The sequence below is a fragment of the Myotis davidii genome, unplaced genomic scaffold (assembly GCF_000327345.1).
Source record: "Myotis davidii unplaced genomic scaffold, ASM32734v1 scaffold269, whole genome shotgun sequence".
Classification (NCBI taxonomy): Eukaryota; Metazoa; Chordata; class Mammalia; order Chiroptera; family Vespertilionidae; genus Myotis; species Myotis davidii.
Window position 1 is genome coordinate 6719143 of NW_006383008.1, and position 16709 is coordinate 6735851.

At 39.8% G+C, this 16709-nt stretch overlaps 1 protein-coding gene across 2 annotated transcripts in view; it reads left to right on the forward strand.

Annotated features, from left to right (window-relative positions):
- BACH2 (BTB domain and CNC homolog 2) overlaps nucleotides 1-16709 on the forward strand; it is a 236817-nt gene that overhangs the window by 125446 nt on the left and 94662 nt on the right. The gene's annotated exons all lie outside the window — the stretch shown is intronic.

A 16709-nucleotide genomic window follows, 5' to 3' on the forward strand; every position in this document is an offset into this window, starting at 1 on the left:
CTTCCCCTTCCCCCACTTGTCAAAATCATACTCAGATTTTGCTACCAAAACAAAATGCTATTCTCACTCTCAAATCTAGAGTGGGTGTCCCAGCCAAGAGTGATTCTCCTTTCTCTGCACAATGACAGCACTCATGTGTTACCTGGTGCTTTTATTGGGCGGATGGATTAAACCAGTGCCGGCTCTATCAGGGCATGGTGCTACGCATGTCGCCGTCCTTACTATGGTTCTCACCCCCGCCCGAAAGCAGAACACCATTATGGGCGACGTTGATTTGTCCAAGATCACACAGCTGGCAAGGGTGGAGCCAGGCTGAGCGCCCCATCTGTGTCTCTGCAAAGCCCGGGCACCGCCCACGCCAGCAGCTGCCTCACTCGTATCCCTGGTTGTCTTATGCTTCCCCTTGAGCAGGGAGGGGTCCTGGGCCTCACATAGCTTGGTTCCAGCGAAACACAGATCTGTTGATTATGTGCTCACCATATGTAACTTAACACCTTGTACACAGTCAGTGTGGCCTGGAAGAATGCCTGAGATGTTCCCTTTGTCTGTACTGTTTGTGCTGAGGCACGTGCTCCGTTCGGAGAATATGCATCCGCACAGCCTTACTATTCCCACTGGCTCCTGAACTACTAAATGGTCTGACCTGCGCTCCTTGCCTGGAATCCACCCTACCCTCTGCCACAAAGCTAATCTTTATAAAGATCAACTTGGTCATTTTGCTCCAACGACATTTGGTTTAAACTCCCATGACTGACTACCAGGGTCCTTCCTTTGGCTTGTCACCTTGCTCCCCCACCCCCAAAATCCAGAATCCTGTGTCCTGCTGTATCTTCCACCGCTCGCTCCCCCCGCACTCTCTCTGAACCACTGGTCTCTCCTGAACAGAGCACACAAATTCGTCCCTCTCCCTTTATTTTAGTTGTGAGGTTTAGTTTTTCCACATAAATGTCCTTCCTTATTTCCACCTCTGGGTTTATTGGTTTGTTCAGTAGGTGCACTTCAAGCCTGGCTATGAACTAAGCCCAGTGCTAGACTCTGGGAACACAGGAAATAGAAAACAAGGCACACTCGGCCCTCAGAGGCCACTCAGCCTGGTGAAGTGGCTAGATACAAAAGCAAACAGCATCAAAAAAGTCAATGAAAGAAAAACAATTGTTTGGGTAGCTGTTGCATTCTACCTATCCATTAAGATCTGCTCAAGTCTATTGTTTGGTCCAAATTTTTCTCTTTTATAAGCCTTTATGAGACTAATTATCCTGTATCATACATTTTGACTTTTAATCACATATTGCTTATAGTATGTCCTACCCTTATCCTACTTCCACAGGTGGATTTTAAGTACCTTGAAACAAGGCCTGTGCCTTAATGTTTTGTATCAGCTGTGTCAGTTTCTGCCTGCTGTGTAACAAAATATCCTCCCCCTGCCCCCCAAATATAGTAGCTTAACAAACATTTAGTTTTCACAATTTTGTGAGTTGGATGGGCAGTTCTTTTGGCTTGAACTGGCTTGGTTGGGACTAAATAATCTCGGATGGAGGTGGACAAACTATAGCCCATAGGGCTGCCACCTGTTTTTTTAAATAAGTCTTTTCTGGGACATGGCCACACTCATGAGGTGGAGGTGCTTTCACAGTACAACAGCAGATTTGAGTAGCTCTCACAGAGATCCTATGACCCACAAACCTAAAATATTTACTTTTTGGTCCTTTGAGAAAGAGTTCGCTGGCCCTGTTCTAGGATGGCCTCACATGTTCAGCTGTTGGCAGGCTGGTTGGTCTGGGGAAGCCTCACCTGGGATGATTCATCTTTGTGCTCCGTAGTCTCTCGTTTTCCAGGTGGCTGTCCTGAAATTCTTTATATGGTGGTGTCAGGATTCCAGAAAGTGGCAAGGGAGGGCGAGCCCCAACATGCAAGCATTTTTCAAGTCTCTGCTTGTATCACATTTTTCTGTTATCCCTTTGGTAAAAGTTAGCCCAGAGTCTTTGGAGGGGCTACCCAGGAGCATGTATTAAAGAAGGGAATTATTGCAGCCAGTTTGGAAAGCAGTTCATCACACCAGCTCACTCCCCCCAACCACTGTTCCTCTAACCTCCATCCCTAGAGCTCAGTACATGCTTGGAATTGAGTTAAAAGCATAAATGAAATATATGGAGGAAAGGAGGATGACAAGTATTATTGTGTAACTACAGGGTGCCAGGTACTGCCCTAGACCCTGGTATGCAGTGATGAACAAAGCATGCAGTTCTGTCCTCAGGGAGCATGCGGCCAGACATCAACTCTGTGTATCCTTCCTGTCCAGCTAAGAAATGGACTTCTCTCTGAGATTCCTATTAAGGATCTTTAGTATTTAACTATGACTCTTCCATCTCTTTGTCTTCTTTCTACCCCCACTACCAGCCAGATTCTGCACGTCTCAAGCCTACACATGGCCTGCTTCAGGATGCCCCTGCTTCCCGCCCCTTCCTACCCCTTCCCTCTAAACATCACCAACCAGCTGATCCTCCCAGGGCCCCTCTTTGATCATTCTTTTCTTTGCTCAAAAGCCTTATTCATCCACCAAATAGAGCTCAGACACTTTAATGTCCTGAACAAGCACCTCAACACAGTCTCTAAACTCCTCCTTGTCTAGATTCCTTGCCATTCTCTGAATATACACTGTGCATTCTTTTGTCCATTCCCAAATGTGCCTTTTGTGATACTACCCACCTGTCAAGGCCAGGCCACCTCCTCCCCACTGCCTCCCTGGTTGCCCCTGTTGAAAGCTACTTCCTCTTCTGCACTCAAAGGGTGCTGAGCTTAGCATAAAATGTGATATGTAATGGCACATATCACATACTATTTGGCATTTGGGGTATCCTGACTCATCCACCTTATGCATTGAGTCATCCTTGAGATTAGAGACCAGGTCTTATTCATTTTCATGTCCTTCTGAATACCTTGCACCAGGGAGACTTTTAGTAAAAGCTTGTTCATGAATAAATGAATAACTGACATCTGCATCGCATTTTGCCATTTCTAAACATTTTTGTCTGCCATATTTCTAAGAGGCCAGTGATTTAAATATTATATTTTATGCACCACTAAGAAAGAAAAAAATAACAAAGTATAATAAGCTATCAATTTTAAGATATGTCCTACCTTCTAAATTATTATGTGGGAAATGTACATTTTAGAATCAGAGCAATGCAGAATATTAAATCCAATTTAGATAGATATAAGTATACAATTAAATATTTCTAAAACACTTCACAGTGACCATATAGGAGAGGCAGAGTGGGTAGTATTACTTCCATTTTACAAAGGGGAAAAATTACAGTTCAAGGAGGCTACAATACCTATTTAAAGTGAAACAAAGAAAAATAAGAAAGCCAAATATTATGTTGGGAACATAGCTGCCTTCCCAAAATCACCTGTGGATATCAAAACCCTTAGGTTAGCTCTGGGTCTAATTATCAATATAGACCCTTTTTTTTCTTTCTAAATTATATGCACATCAGTTGGCCTTTCAGGTTTCTTTCCCCAACTGTACTGTTTTGTCATGTTACCCCAGGAACATCCTGCTACTTGACATAACATAATGTAATGTGATGTGATGTTTCATGCTGCTTAGCAAGAATTAGAATGATTGCTGGATGCTTAGGTTTTCTTGGGCAGTAATTACCCGGCAGAATCTCTCTCGCACACACCCAGAGGACTTTCTCAACCATCCATTAGCCTCAAAGTAGTAGAAAGCTTTCCAAACCCAACACTTCGCTTAATTACTTTGTCTGAATACTTCCTTTTGGATTTTAAGAAGCAAAGCATTTTTTTTATTCATACATTTAGATGGTTGATACACTTTAAAAAGAATTGGTATATGCAGATTTTCACTTACATGGAGATTATCAAGCTGATTTTCAAGAACAGGTACACTAAAAACTCTTTCCTATATATGTCAGGCTGTGTTTTCATTTTATTCAAATCACTAGGTAAAAGAAGAGAAACACAAGCGGGAGCGTCTCCCCAGATCGGCAGGAACTGGAATGTGGTCAGGTCCTGGCAGCGTCAGTTCAGCCTTCCTCCATCCAGGGAGATGTGTTGAAATCCCCCACTGTTCTTGGGATTACTCAGACTTTATCTGAGTAGCTTGTCGATTTCTGGTCACTGCCCTTTAAAAAAAAAAGCAGTTGGAAATAAGGAAAAAAGTCGGGAAAACTAGCCAAATTATACAAAATAAGATCTGTGCAGGAATATTAAGAGAAAGAGGTTGTTTATCTTGGAGAAGAAAAGGTGAAGTTAATTTCTGTCTTCAAATACATAAGGGGATTTTTGTTTTGGTGAAGAAAATTACAGTTCAGCTATTCTGTATGACCACTGAGCACAAAATAAGAGGAAATTGACTTCTATTTGTGTTGGACACGTTACATTGTGACAAAGTTCTAGAAATGGTTCAGAAGGGATTACCATGAAGTGTCCATCCGAAAACCTTTAGGATTCACTTGCCTAAAGTGGGTAGGAGACCAAATTAGAAAATCTCTTAAGGCCCCTTCCGCACTCTGATTGAGTGAATCTCATACTTTCATAACTACCACATATGTCATATAGCTTCTACCGCTGGCTGCTTGACAAGGGTAAATTTAAAGACAGGATGTAGTAACCCTCATGGAAACTTTACTGTAATTAAGATTACAGTTTCCACGTCAATAGTAATGATGATGATGATAATAAAATCTAGCCTTTTTGTCCTGTAAAGCATATATATGATTCATGCCATACACGAGGTCCGGATCACATCTCTTTTTTTTCTTTAAACATATATTTTATTCATTTTTTACAGAGAGGGAGAGGGATAGAGAGCTAGAAACATCGATGAGAGAGAAACATTGATCAGCCGCCTCCTGCACACCTCCCACTGGGGATATGCCCGCAACCAAGGTACATGCCCTTGACAGGAATCTAACCTGGGACCCTTGAGTCCACAGGCTGACGCTCCATCCACTTGGCCTTTTCAAGAATGTTGCTCCTGAAAATGTCCCCTTTTTCAACTGTGTAATTAGATTGTCCCTTTGTTCTCCATCTTTCCCAGTGGCATATAAAATCTTTAAAATCACCCAATGAAAAAACATTCTTTTTTAAATTTTATATTTTTAATTACAGTTTACATTCACTATTATTGTGTATTAGTTTCAGGCATACAGCATGGACCCCCTGATATTTCCACTACCCACCTGGCAACATACATAGTTATTACAATACTATTGACTGTATTCCCTATGCTGTACTTTATATCCCCATGACTATTTTATAACTACCAATTTGTACTTCTTAATGCCTTCACCTTTTCACCCAGTCCTCCAAACCCCCTCTGGCAGCCATCAGTCTGTCCTCTGTGTCTAGGAGTCTGTTTCAATTTTGTTTTGGGGGGAGGGCTGTTCTTTAGATGGCACATATAAATGAAATCATATGGTATTTGTCTTATTGACTTATTTTGTTTTGCATAATACCCTTTAGGTCCATTCATGCTTTCACAAATGTTAACATTTCATTCTTTTTTGTTTTTCGAGGATATTTTGTCCATTGATTCTAGAGCGAATGGAAGGGAAGGAGGAAGGAGAGAGAGGGAGAGAGAGAGAGAGAGAGAGAGAGAGAGAGATTGGTTGCCTTCTGCATGTGCCCCTACTGGGGCTGGGGAGTCTGCAACCGACATGCCCTTGACTGGGAATCGAGCCCATGACCCTTCGGACCAGGGGCTGACGTTCTAACCACTTAGCCAAACCAGCCAGGGCATTATGCTATATCATCCTCTACCTTCCCCACTTTACTGCTCCCTTTCTCACAAAATACCTTGAACTTCTTATCTATAGGCATAATCTCTACTCCCTCATCTGCTTCTACTATTCCACCAAACTGTTCATACCAAAGCCACAGATGACCTCATTGTTGGCTCAGCTTTCTCAACTTCTCAACAGCATTCAACAGTCAACTACTTCTTCTTCCTAAAATCCAGTATTCTCTGGACCTGCATGACAGGAACTTCTCCTAGATTTTGTTCCTTTTCAGTCACCACTACTATTTTCTCCTCTACCCTGTATCGGAATTGGTGTGCCCTGGAGCACAATCCTGAACCTCATCTTTTCTCTCTTTCTACAATCATTTGACATCTCATCTTCTTCCAAAACTTTATGATACTGACTCCCCAAAGTATATATCCAGCCCTGACCTTTCTCTTGAATATCAGACATATATCCAATGGTGTACTGCCATATCCACTTGGATATTTGATGCTCATTTCAAACTTAACATATCCAAAATAGAACTTAGGATTCCAGTTTTTTCACATAATAAGCTCTTATGAGCTCTCAAAGATTGTCAAAAAAGGAAACAAACCACCATGAGTGAAAATCAGCACAAGCAACAGATAATATATTGCATACCGCTTCTCCACCAAAAACTTCAGATGTTTGAATTATCTGATTTTTTTAAAGACACTATATATTTTTTAAAAGTTTAAGTTAAAGATAAAATACAAAAATTAGCAAACACTAATGGGCTATCAAAATTGCCAGACACTTCTGAAAAAGAACAAAAAGTACTTTTAGAAATGAAAAAAAAATAATTGACTAACAAAAAAATTAATAGATATGCTCATTTGTAATGGGTGAATTCATGAACTGGAAAACAGAACTAAAGTAGTTTCGGACAATAGAGCACAAATATATAAGGAGATGGTTAATAGTATGGAGGGCAGAATAACAAGCCTATCAAGTTGATTCAGAGTCACAAAGGGAAAGGAAACGTGGGATGGGGGTGAGACAATGAAGAATAGATGGCTGGGGATTTTTTCAAATAAGATGAGAAACATGCATCCACAGATACTGGGAGCAGTGTGTACAAAGCAGGCAAATTTTTAAAAAGCATACATAACCTTTTAGAGCATAGTGGGGTGGGACTGCAGATCTCTGAAGACAAAGTTGTCTTAAAAGGAACTATAGAGAAAACGCAGATAATACCCACCAAGGCAAAATCACTGGACTAACAGTGGACTTCTCAATAGCAACAATTGAAACCAGGAGACTGAAATAATATTTTCAAGATTCTGAGAGAAGATAATTTTCAACCTGAAATTGGGCACTCAGCAAAAGTAAGTTGCAAAAATGAAAGTGAAATACTGTTTTCCTAAGAGGAAAACCTGAGAGATTTACACTGAAGGAACTTCAAAGGACAGGGATAGCAAAAGAAAACTCTGAGATACAGAAAGAAATGTTAAGCAAAGAAATTGGTAAACATGTAGGTAAATCTAAACAAATATTGTTCATTTAACACAATGAAGTCTAATGTAGGGGAAAAGGTAGACTACAGTACTGGATAAAACTATGTGAAGGAGATATCAGAGTTAGCAATATAAGGTCCTTCTATTGTCCTGAAGGAGATTATGATACTAATTTTAGACTTCAAAGATAACTACTAAAAAAAGTAAAAATAGTATACACCTTCAAACCAGTATTTTAAAAGTCAAGCAAATTAAACACAAAAGTAAAGCATAGAAAATGCAGGACAAATAAAAAGCAGAAGCAAGATTATAGAAACAAATACAGATATATCCGCAATCACAACATATGTAAATTTTCTGGCTAAAAAACAGATAAAGTAAAATTAAGATTTAAAAAAATAATAATAATAGTTCAACTGTACAATGTTAGAAAAAACATCCCTAATGTGGAAGGACAAATTAAAGGGACAGAAAGATATATTCTAGCAAATTCTACAAAAAGGAAGCTAGGGCAGCTTTATTGATATCAGTCAAAATAGAGTTTAAGACAAAAAAACAATATTAAGGTTAGAGAGAGTACTATATATTCTGTTAACGGCTTTAACTCAGTGGAAAGGTATAACATATGTAAAGTAGCCTCAAAATATATTAAAAAGCAAAAATTGATAAAACTATAAGGAAATTTCCCATGTTTCTCCAAGTTATTGCTTGGTCAAATAGACAACAAATAGTAAAGATATAATTTAGGCAACACAATTTACTAGCTTGACTCATAGATATAAAGAACCTTGCACCAAACTCTGCAATACATATATTCTTCACAAGGAAGATGTATAAAAAATGACCTCATCTAAGCCATAAAACAAGTCTCACCAGATTTCCAAGAAAAATAATGACCATGTTCTCTGATCATAATACAATTAAATTAGAAGTCAGTAGCTAAAAAATAAACCCCCCAAAATTTCCCTTATATTTAGAAATTTAAAAACATTTCTAAATAACTCATTGATCAAAGATATCATAATGGAAATTTTTAAATACTTAGAATTGAATGATAATGAAAATGTTATATATCAAAACTTGTGGGATGCAGTGAAAGTTGTATTTAGAGGAAAATGTATAGCCTCAATTGCTTTTACCAGAAAAGGAAAAAAAAAAGTGAAAATAAGCTAACTTTAAGACAGTAGAAAAAGACAAGGGAGGGAGCATGAATAAAAATAAGAACAAATTAATTAAATTGAAAATTTTAAAGTCAGATAGAGGATCAAGAAAGCCAAAGTTGATTCTTTGACTGGGGTTCATAATACAGAGTTTTGTTAAAAGGCAGAGAGTAAATAGTTTTTCCTCTGAGCAATATAGTCTCTTTCACTCAACTCTGCCATTGCAAGGTGGAAGAAGCTAAACACAACACCATATAAATAAGTGGATATGGCTCTGTTCCAATAAAATTTTATTTTCAAAAACTGATAGCACTGTTTGGCCTGTGGATCATAATTTGCCAACCAATGGACCAATAAATAGTAGGGCTGATCTACAAAAAATAATTAGAAAGCTTAGCAAAGTGGCTGGATCAATATACAAAAATGTATTGCCTTTTTACACACCAGTAACAGAGCAAAGTAATTTTTTTAAAGTTATCATTTATAATAACAAAAAATTTAAGTACCTAAGAATAAATTCAATAAAATTTGTGCAAGACCTAATGAAACTAAAATTTTATTGTTTAATCTGCCTTATTCTTAGATCAATGCATTTCAAAATTTTGGTTTCTAGACCCCTTTATACTCATAAAAATTACTGAGAACTCAAGAAAGCCTTTGTTTCTTTGGGTTTTATCCACCTATATTTAGCTTATTAAAAATTAAAACTGGCCAAAACCAGTTTGGCTCAGTGGATAGAGCATCGGCCTGTGGACTGAAAGGTCCCAGGTTCGATTCCGGTCAAGGGCATGTACCTGGGTTGCGGGCACATCACCAGTAGTGGGTGTGCAGGAGGCAGCTGATTGATGTTTCTCTCTCATCGATGTTTCTAACTCTCTATCTCTCTCCCTTTCTCTCTGTAAAAAAATCAATAAAATTATTTTAAAAAAATTAAAACTGAACATCTAAAGTATTTATGTAAAAATAACACTAATAAACCCACTACATGTTACTATAAATGACATGTCTTTATGAAAAAAACTGTATTTTTCAAGACAAAAAATTAGTAAGAAGAATGGCATTAAATCTTTTTAATATCTAGCATAACAGAAGGCACTTGGATTCTAAAATTTGTTTTAGTATTCAACCAGTTGTGACATGTAGTTTTGGTTAAATTAGATGAAGAAAATTCAGTCTCAGTAATTGGGAAAAGATGAAGTATTTTAATTGCCTTTTTAAATAATTGGCCATACTCTTCTTTGAGACTACATCAGAATTTACAAAATTGGCTGCCAATAAGGTAATTTCCTAAAGGTTAGTTGCAATGCAAAATCTAAAACCACATCAATGAACTTGGTACTCCATTGCATTCATTGGTCTGCCTTGCATATTGAATGGATCTATTGCCAAAGCATGATTTTTTAAGGCTATGGTAGGTAATTTGGAAAATTGTGGTTTACTGAGTTATACAGATCTTCAAAATGGTGACACATTTCATTTTATGGCATTAAAATAATCACAATATTACCACCCATCTCACCAGGAAAGTTTTAAGTTTTCAGAAGCTATCAGGCTCCTAGTAGCAGATACACATTTTCCAGAAATCTGATTTTTAGAAGTATTGAATTTTAACATCGACAACAAATTCTACCAGTTGTTTTCCTCGAAGTGGCAGCTCACCTTTATCATTTTCAAGAAAATATCTGCCAGATACTTAAATCTGAATAACCGTCGTTCGTCGGGCATTCTTTCGAGTAAAAATGATGTTCTATGAAAGTGGTTTGTTCAACTTGCAACTCAGACAATCCCACAAATGTTTTTCCTTGAGAACAATTATACCCCAGTATGCATCAAAAGTGCTTATGCATATTTGTCATACAGACTGTTAAAATGGTGTACACTCAGATGTTGAGATTTAATATAAGTTTAATACAAATAATAATTCCTACTGCTGATCAAGCTCATTCCTAAGTGAAACTAGCACTTTGCTTGGCTGTGAGGGTGAGGTGGTGAAGAGCTAGCACAGTTGGTGACACTGCCTTGTGTCATGCTGAGGCACCACCAGTCGTAGTCACCATTACCTTTGCACCGTCTACACAAATGTCAACCTGTATACAAGACAAATAGCATCTTAGTATTATTATGAAAACAGTCGTGACTTCACTGACTTCCTAAAATGGTCTTGGGATCCCCAGGGGTTCCCCAGACCACAGTGAGATCAGTTGCTATAAACCTTCATGTGGCTCTCTCCTTCATGTCCTTCAGGTCTCAATTTCAATGTCATGACCTCAGAGAGAACTATTCTACATAATGCCCAATGACTCCCTCGTACATCACCCTTTGCTTGTTAGCATAGTACTTATCACTGCTTGATAGTTTATTGTTTATTTACTTATATGTTTATTATCTGTCTCCCCCAACTAGAATATGAAACCTGAGATGGTAGGTACTTTGTCTGTCATGTTCAATATAATAACTGTGTCTCCAAACCTAAAGTAGTGTTTGGCACCTAAGCGCTCAGTAAATGTGTGAGGGACACTGAATCAGATTGAGCTGCTGCACAGGGAGCTGGGTTCTCATCATTTCTCGCTCCGATGGCTTGTAGCTTTCACTCTAAATTCTGTGGATAAAAACATAAGGAACTTGAGTTCTGCATTTTACATATATTAACGCAGTCCTCACAAGAGCCCTGAAAGCTAGGTTTCTCCCTTTCTACAAAAGAAGCATCTTAAGATCAACAAGAACTATTCTAAATCTAAAGATCTCATAAGCATTACAGCCAAAAGTTGAATTCATATCCTTCAGCTTCCTCCCAAGTGAAACAGTAACTCAATGGATACAACATTAAGACATACTCATTAAGTATTTCTCAGAGTACCAAGGTTTCAAAAATTGGCTGCCAAATGATGAGGCAGTAGTCATTCAGAAAGTGTGTTTGTTACAGGGAATTTTTTAAATAATTAAAATTGAAACTCAGAAGTTATAACAAATGAGCAGCAGATTTTCAAAATTAACTTCTTTGCACATTTTAGAAATGTTTGCCCCAACCTTCAATTCCCAGGAAACCATTGTATTTCTTCAGTCTTTTGCCCCAATGTTCTTAGGATCTTTCATAGGAACTGCAGCAATGGCGAATGAGCCATGAAGTCCTTGTGTTACATTCATATCAGAGATCTTTCCTTTGCCCTGGTTCCTGGCTGGAAGAAGTGTACAATAACACATGATAATGTGCACGTCAGCATGAAGACTAAGTTCTGAACCTAATCTCAGCTATTATGTCTTTATTTCATAGATTATGCCACAGAGAAGCTATCACCAAATATCTAGGGATCACACAGGAGTCAGCAATAGCCAGCAACATGGAATACAAGTCAATCCTCTTACTGTCTAGACCAGTGGTTCTCAACCTTCTGGCCCTTTAAATACAGTTCCGCAGGATGGTCTTAGGCGACCCCTGTGAAAGGGTCGTTCGACCGCCAAAGGGGGCGCGACCCATAGGTTGAGAACCGCTAGTCTAGACAGATATTCTGTTTGCTTCAGGTTTTATGTGAAATCTTTAGTCCCAAGGAAAGATTTACCAAGAGACCTTCGAGAGAGCTTCTAGACTAGCCCATTAGACACCAAGAAATACAAGATCTTTGACAATTAATTCCCTGTGTTTGCTAGTCCTGAGATCTATGACTTTTAACAAATAAGGTGGTGTGCCAATGTTCTATCCAAGTTCTGTTTTTAAAGTGTGCCAGTGAGAACTCAGGGCCAGCTTACCTGCAGGGGCAATGACAGGGCCTTTCTTTTCCACTCATCTGAAAGTCCACAGTTATCTGCTAACTTAATTCACCCTCAATTAGAATATAAATACTCCTAGGATCATCAGCAGAGGTTATAAGTAAGTCACAACTTTCTGAAAATTAACTTAAACTCTAAACACACAAAGTTGCTCAGTTTCACCAAGGAGACGGCCTAGTGAGAAGAACAGGAGGGAGAAAGATATGATTTTGGCAAATGGGGGTGTAAAGTAGGGAGTCCCATCCTAGAAGAACACAACATTCAGGAGACAGGGAGGGAAGGGAGATGATGACTCTGGAAAAGCTTCGCCTGCCTCCATCTTTCCTAGGATGGACCATAGAGATGCCAGTGTATTTCTAGCTGACAATGGATTCTCACCAGCAACAGGAGAGATTAGCACGAAGCAGCTATATTGCAGGCCCTTCCCACTGTCCTAGCCCCAAAGCACCCAGAGGATAACGATCTGTAGAAATAACATGGCCAGTTGGTCAAGGCGTGGACTTGGCATCTGCTAATGACTTGCTTGGTCTTAAGGATATGGTTGCGCTTCACTGTTCCCTTCATTCTTGTAATCATGGTATAAGAACCAGTCACATAATCACCTCTTAAACACAGTATTTACAAAGTATACGAACGGATATTCTAACACATTGTTTTCTTGAGTTTTTAAATCCATATTCCCTAGAGGGCTGGCTAACTCTTCTTGTGCACATCCCACTAGCAACACAATGTCTATAGTTTGTGATATAAAATTAATAGGTATGTCAGAAAACCATTCTCAGACTACACTGTCCCCCACTCCCACTGCATGCCCACCGTGGAGAGACTCTATTCTAGTCTATGTCATATAAATTCTCTGTATAGTACCTACTTCTCTTGGGATTTTGGTCCATTGTAGAGTTTGTATTAATCCTTTTTTTTTCTGTAATGTCTGTTGAGATTCCTGCCAGGGTTTAAGGAGTCTCTGGCTTCTAAAGGGGAAGCATCAAACCATAAATATGGGGAACTGTGCCCAACCTGGCAGTGTGTAGCTAATGGCACAGACCATCTCTTCCTGGAGATGCCAATGGTCAGGGTCATATTGTCATGGTAATGTTTAAAGGCTTAATTACCTGATACTCAGATTCTCTTGTTTCTCATTAATAACCATGCCTAAGCTAAATTGTAGACCTGCCTGGAGAGATTCTAATACCTCTGATCAGCCCATTTCTGATTGCCCATAAAGTTGATCTTTTTCACAAAGGTAAGTGGATGAAACATCAGAAAGAGCCAGTATCTTGATATCACTCATAGGTGACCCAGAAAAATCTGATGTCTATTCCACACAACTCCTTAGAAATTTGAAAATAGCTACTATGTCTTCTTATTGGGAGGAAGTGTACCATCTTCATCTCTGTTTACCTAGTTCCAAACTTTGGAGGGATAATAGTTAGGGATCCACAAATATTAGTCGACTCTTTCCTATAAATTGTAATTGGTCTTTCTCTCACCCTTCCCATAGATAACTCCTACTTTGTCGTTAGAATTCAGCTCAAGCATTGTCATTACTGGGAAGGATCCCACCTGTGTTTGAAGGCGTGCTGAAATGCATCTGCAACAGCCCTATGGCACGGTACCAATTGGCCTGGTCAACCACTATATCATATGTGCCAGAGGCCTGTGTTTGTGACCCAGACCCAGCAAAGTGGCTAGAATGTGGTAGATACTCAGTAAACATTTCCCGGCTACATCAGTGACTAAAATTTCAATCTTTCCAAAGTTCCATACAACTTTGCTCTTTTGTGTGCATTTAGATTGTCTGTTTCAAGGCACCCACAAATCAACACAGTGATATATGTAGTTTGAGCAGCTAGGAGTAGAGCAGACCAACTCTCACTGGCTGTCAACAATGATTCTAGAACAAAGCTTTACTCTTGGGGATGTGGATAGAACACTTAATTAGGCACAGATAATAAGACTTTGGTTTGGGTCTTTTTCCCAGTTTTAACATTACACAGACATAGAAGAAATATCTGTGATCTCGGTGAAGCAGCAGAGCAGATATAAGCAAAGTGCTAATGATTTTTAAGTGAGAAAAGCCTGGAACACTGGGAATGAATGGCGATCAAAAAAGTCAAAACAAGCTGAAGCTTTTAAATGCCAATTTTTAATGCCTCACAATGAAAAAAATTTTTTAATAAAAATAGAGAAAACTTCGTGTACTTGGACTGAAATGGCAATTTTAGAAAGTATGCAAAAGCTATTTTTTTACAGTAGATACCTCTTACATCATCATGCTTTTAGTGTTTTTCCAATGTGATTATATTCCTATGGGCCCAAGAAGCTATTAGTATTGGGTAATACGATATTCGAAGTAACCAAAAGAATGTGGTGGACCCACTGACCTGCTTTTGACTTCTAAGAAGTACAGCTTAACTATCTCAAATTCTACAGAACTTTTCCTGGGCTTATGGCAAACATTATTTTGTCTTAGTTGTGGAAAGTCGCCCACCTGGTACTTCAGTAGAGACAACGTGGTTACATAAAGGTTGTCTGCAGATACTGGATTTGTGATCTTACCCCCCTTCTAATTTGAAACACATTGCGTGGATCTGTCCTTGTCTTTTCTTCCCAGAAGGACTCACACTCGTGGCTTCCAGCCTGCACTATGTGCTCTGATAGGCACTCTTTCAGAAAGGTGCTTAGTTCCCACGCAGCCTAAAGGAAGTTGCCGCGCCTTATCCACATGCTGAGCAATGGAAACGTGCCCTGGAGAGTCCTATGGTCCACTGTGCCACCCCAATAATTTGAGATACAAGCTTTTCTGAGAACCCAAAACAATCTGAATTGGCCACCTAGACAGAAAGAAAAATCCATTCTGCGCACTCTCATCCCTCTGTGTGTTATTTCTCTGTCCGATCTCTACAATCAGATTTTGTGAACCTGTTAACTTCTTCTTTCCTGCACATAAACTTGCTTATTCATTCATTCAGCCCGCATGAGCTTACTCCTTCGGTGATCTCATCCAGTCCTGTGGCTTTTAAGTACTATCTCCATACTAATGACTCCCAAATTTATATCTCTCGAATCAACCCTGCCCTGAATCTTAAGTGATGTGTTTAGCTGCTTATGTAATATATCCATAGTGCTGTCTAGAGTAGGCTTCTCAAACTTAGCACATCTAAACCAACGCTTGTCCTCACCCCAGCAGACCTGATCCTTCCCTGGGGTTGCACATTTCAGCAAATAACACTCCATTTATCTGGTCATTTAAACTGAAGCCATCCTTGAAGCCATCTTAAATCATTCTCTCATATTCCATGTCCAATCCATTATCAACGTCCATCAGCTTTACCTTCCAAATATATGCAAATCCAGCCATTGTCACCACTTCCTCTGCCCCACCCCAGTCTGGTCCATCCTTATTGCTCACCTAGAAGCTGCAAGAACCTCCCAGCATGCTTCCAGTCTGACTGCACAACAGCTCTCTTTCCACATAGAACCTCAAGTAATCTTTTAAAAATATTAATCAGGCCTTAGCTGGTGTTGCTCAGTAGATAGAGCGTTGGCCTACAGACTGAAGGGTCCCGGGTTCGATTCCGGTGAAGGGCATAGCAAGACCCTGGAAGGACTCTGCTAGGAACTCTTTTAGATGAGGCTTAAGGTTTTAGTCCCTGTAAAGTTTTCATGTTTCTCTGTATCATTCAATCATGAAGTTAGTGGAATTTTTAATGCATTTTAGAGAGAAAAGCCCTCTCCCTCCTCTCCCCCACCTCAGCCCCTGTAGCTCACAACCACAGGCCCCTGGTCTCCTCAGAGGTGACCTTGCCCAGGGGGCAGGCTGCCTCTGCTGGCGGAAGCCGGTTGCTGAGAGTTGGAATTACACAAACATTTTTAATGGAAGCAAACTTGGGCAACGGGGTCCCGGCCATCAGGGATTGAGCTCATGCGAGGCAGAGTGGGCCCCGTGCTTGTGTCATGGCAGCCACAGCAGCCTGGCGGCAGGAGGGGAGGGGGTCTGGCCATGGGGGTGCCTGCGAAGAGCCCAGGCTGCTAGCTTCATCCCTGGACAGGAGCGGAGGCTCTGGCCCAGCTGGTTTTGCGAACACCCCAACACCGGAACACCTCGAACACCCCGAGGGCGGGCACCTGGCGGCTCCCAGAGCCTCCTCAACCTCATTACTTAATCATACCCGCGAGTACTTAATCACACCCACGCCTGCGAGCAAGTGAGCCGAAAAAGAACTCCCTCCTCACTCTCTTTCTCCCTTTCACCAGGTTCATCTATTTGCTTTAAAATAACCCCTTATTTGAAAATTCAAAACAATTCAGGAAGGAAGACTTGCAACATAAATGGCATCTGTGAATGCTCTGGAAAGTAATCCGTTATACACATCATTCTTTTTGAGGTTGTTTTATCTTCCTTCTAAAGAACTCAGCAACTCAATGGCAACTTAAAACAGAACCCAATTTCGTCCTGTCATTAGACCAAGAGGGGGTTTTTTGTTGTTTTTTTAAATATATTTTATTGATTTTTACAGGGATGAAGGGAGAGG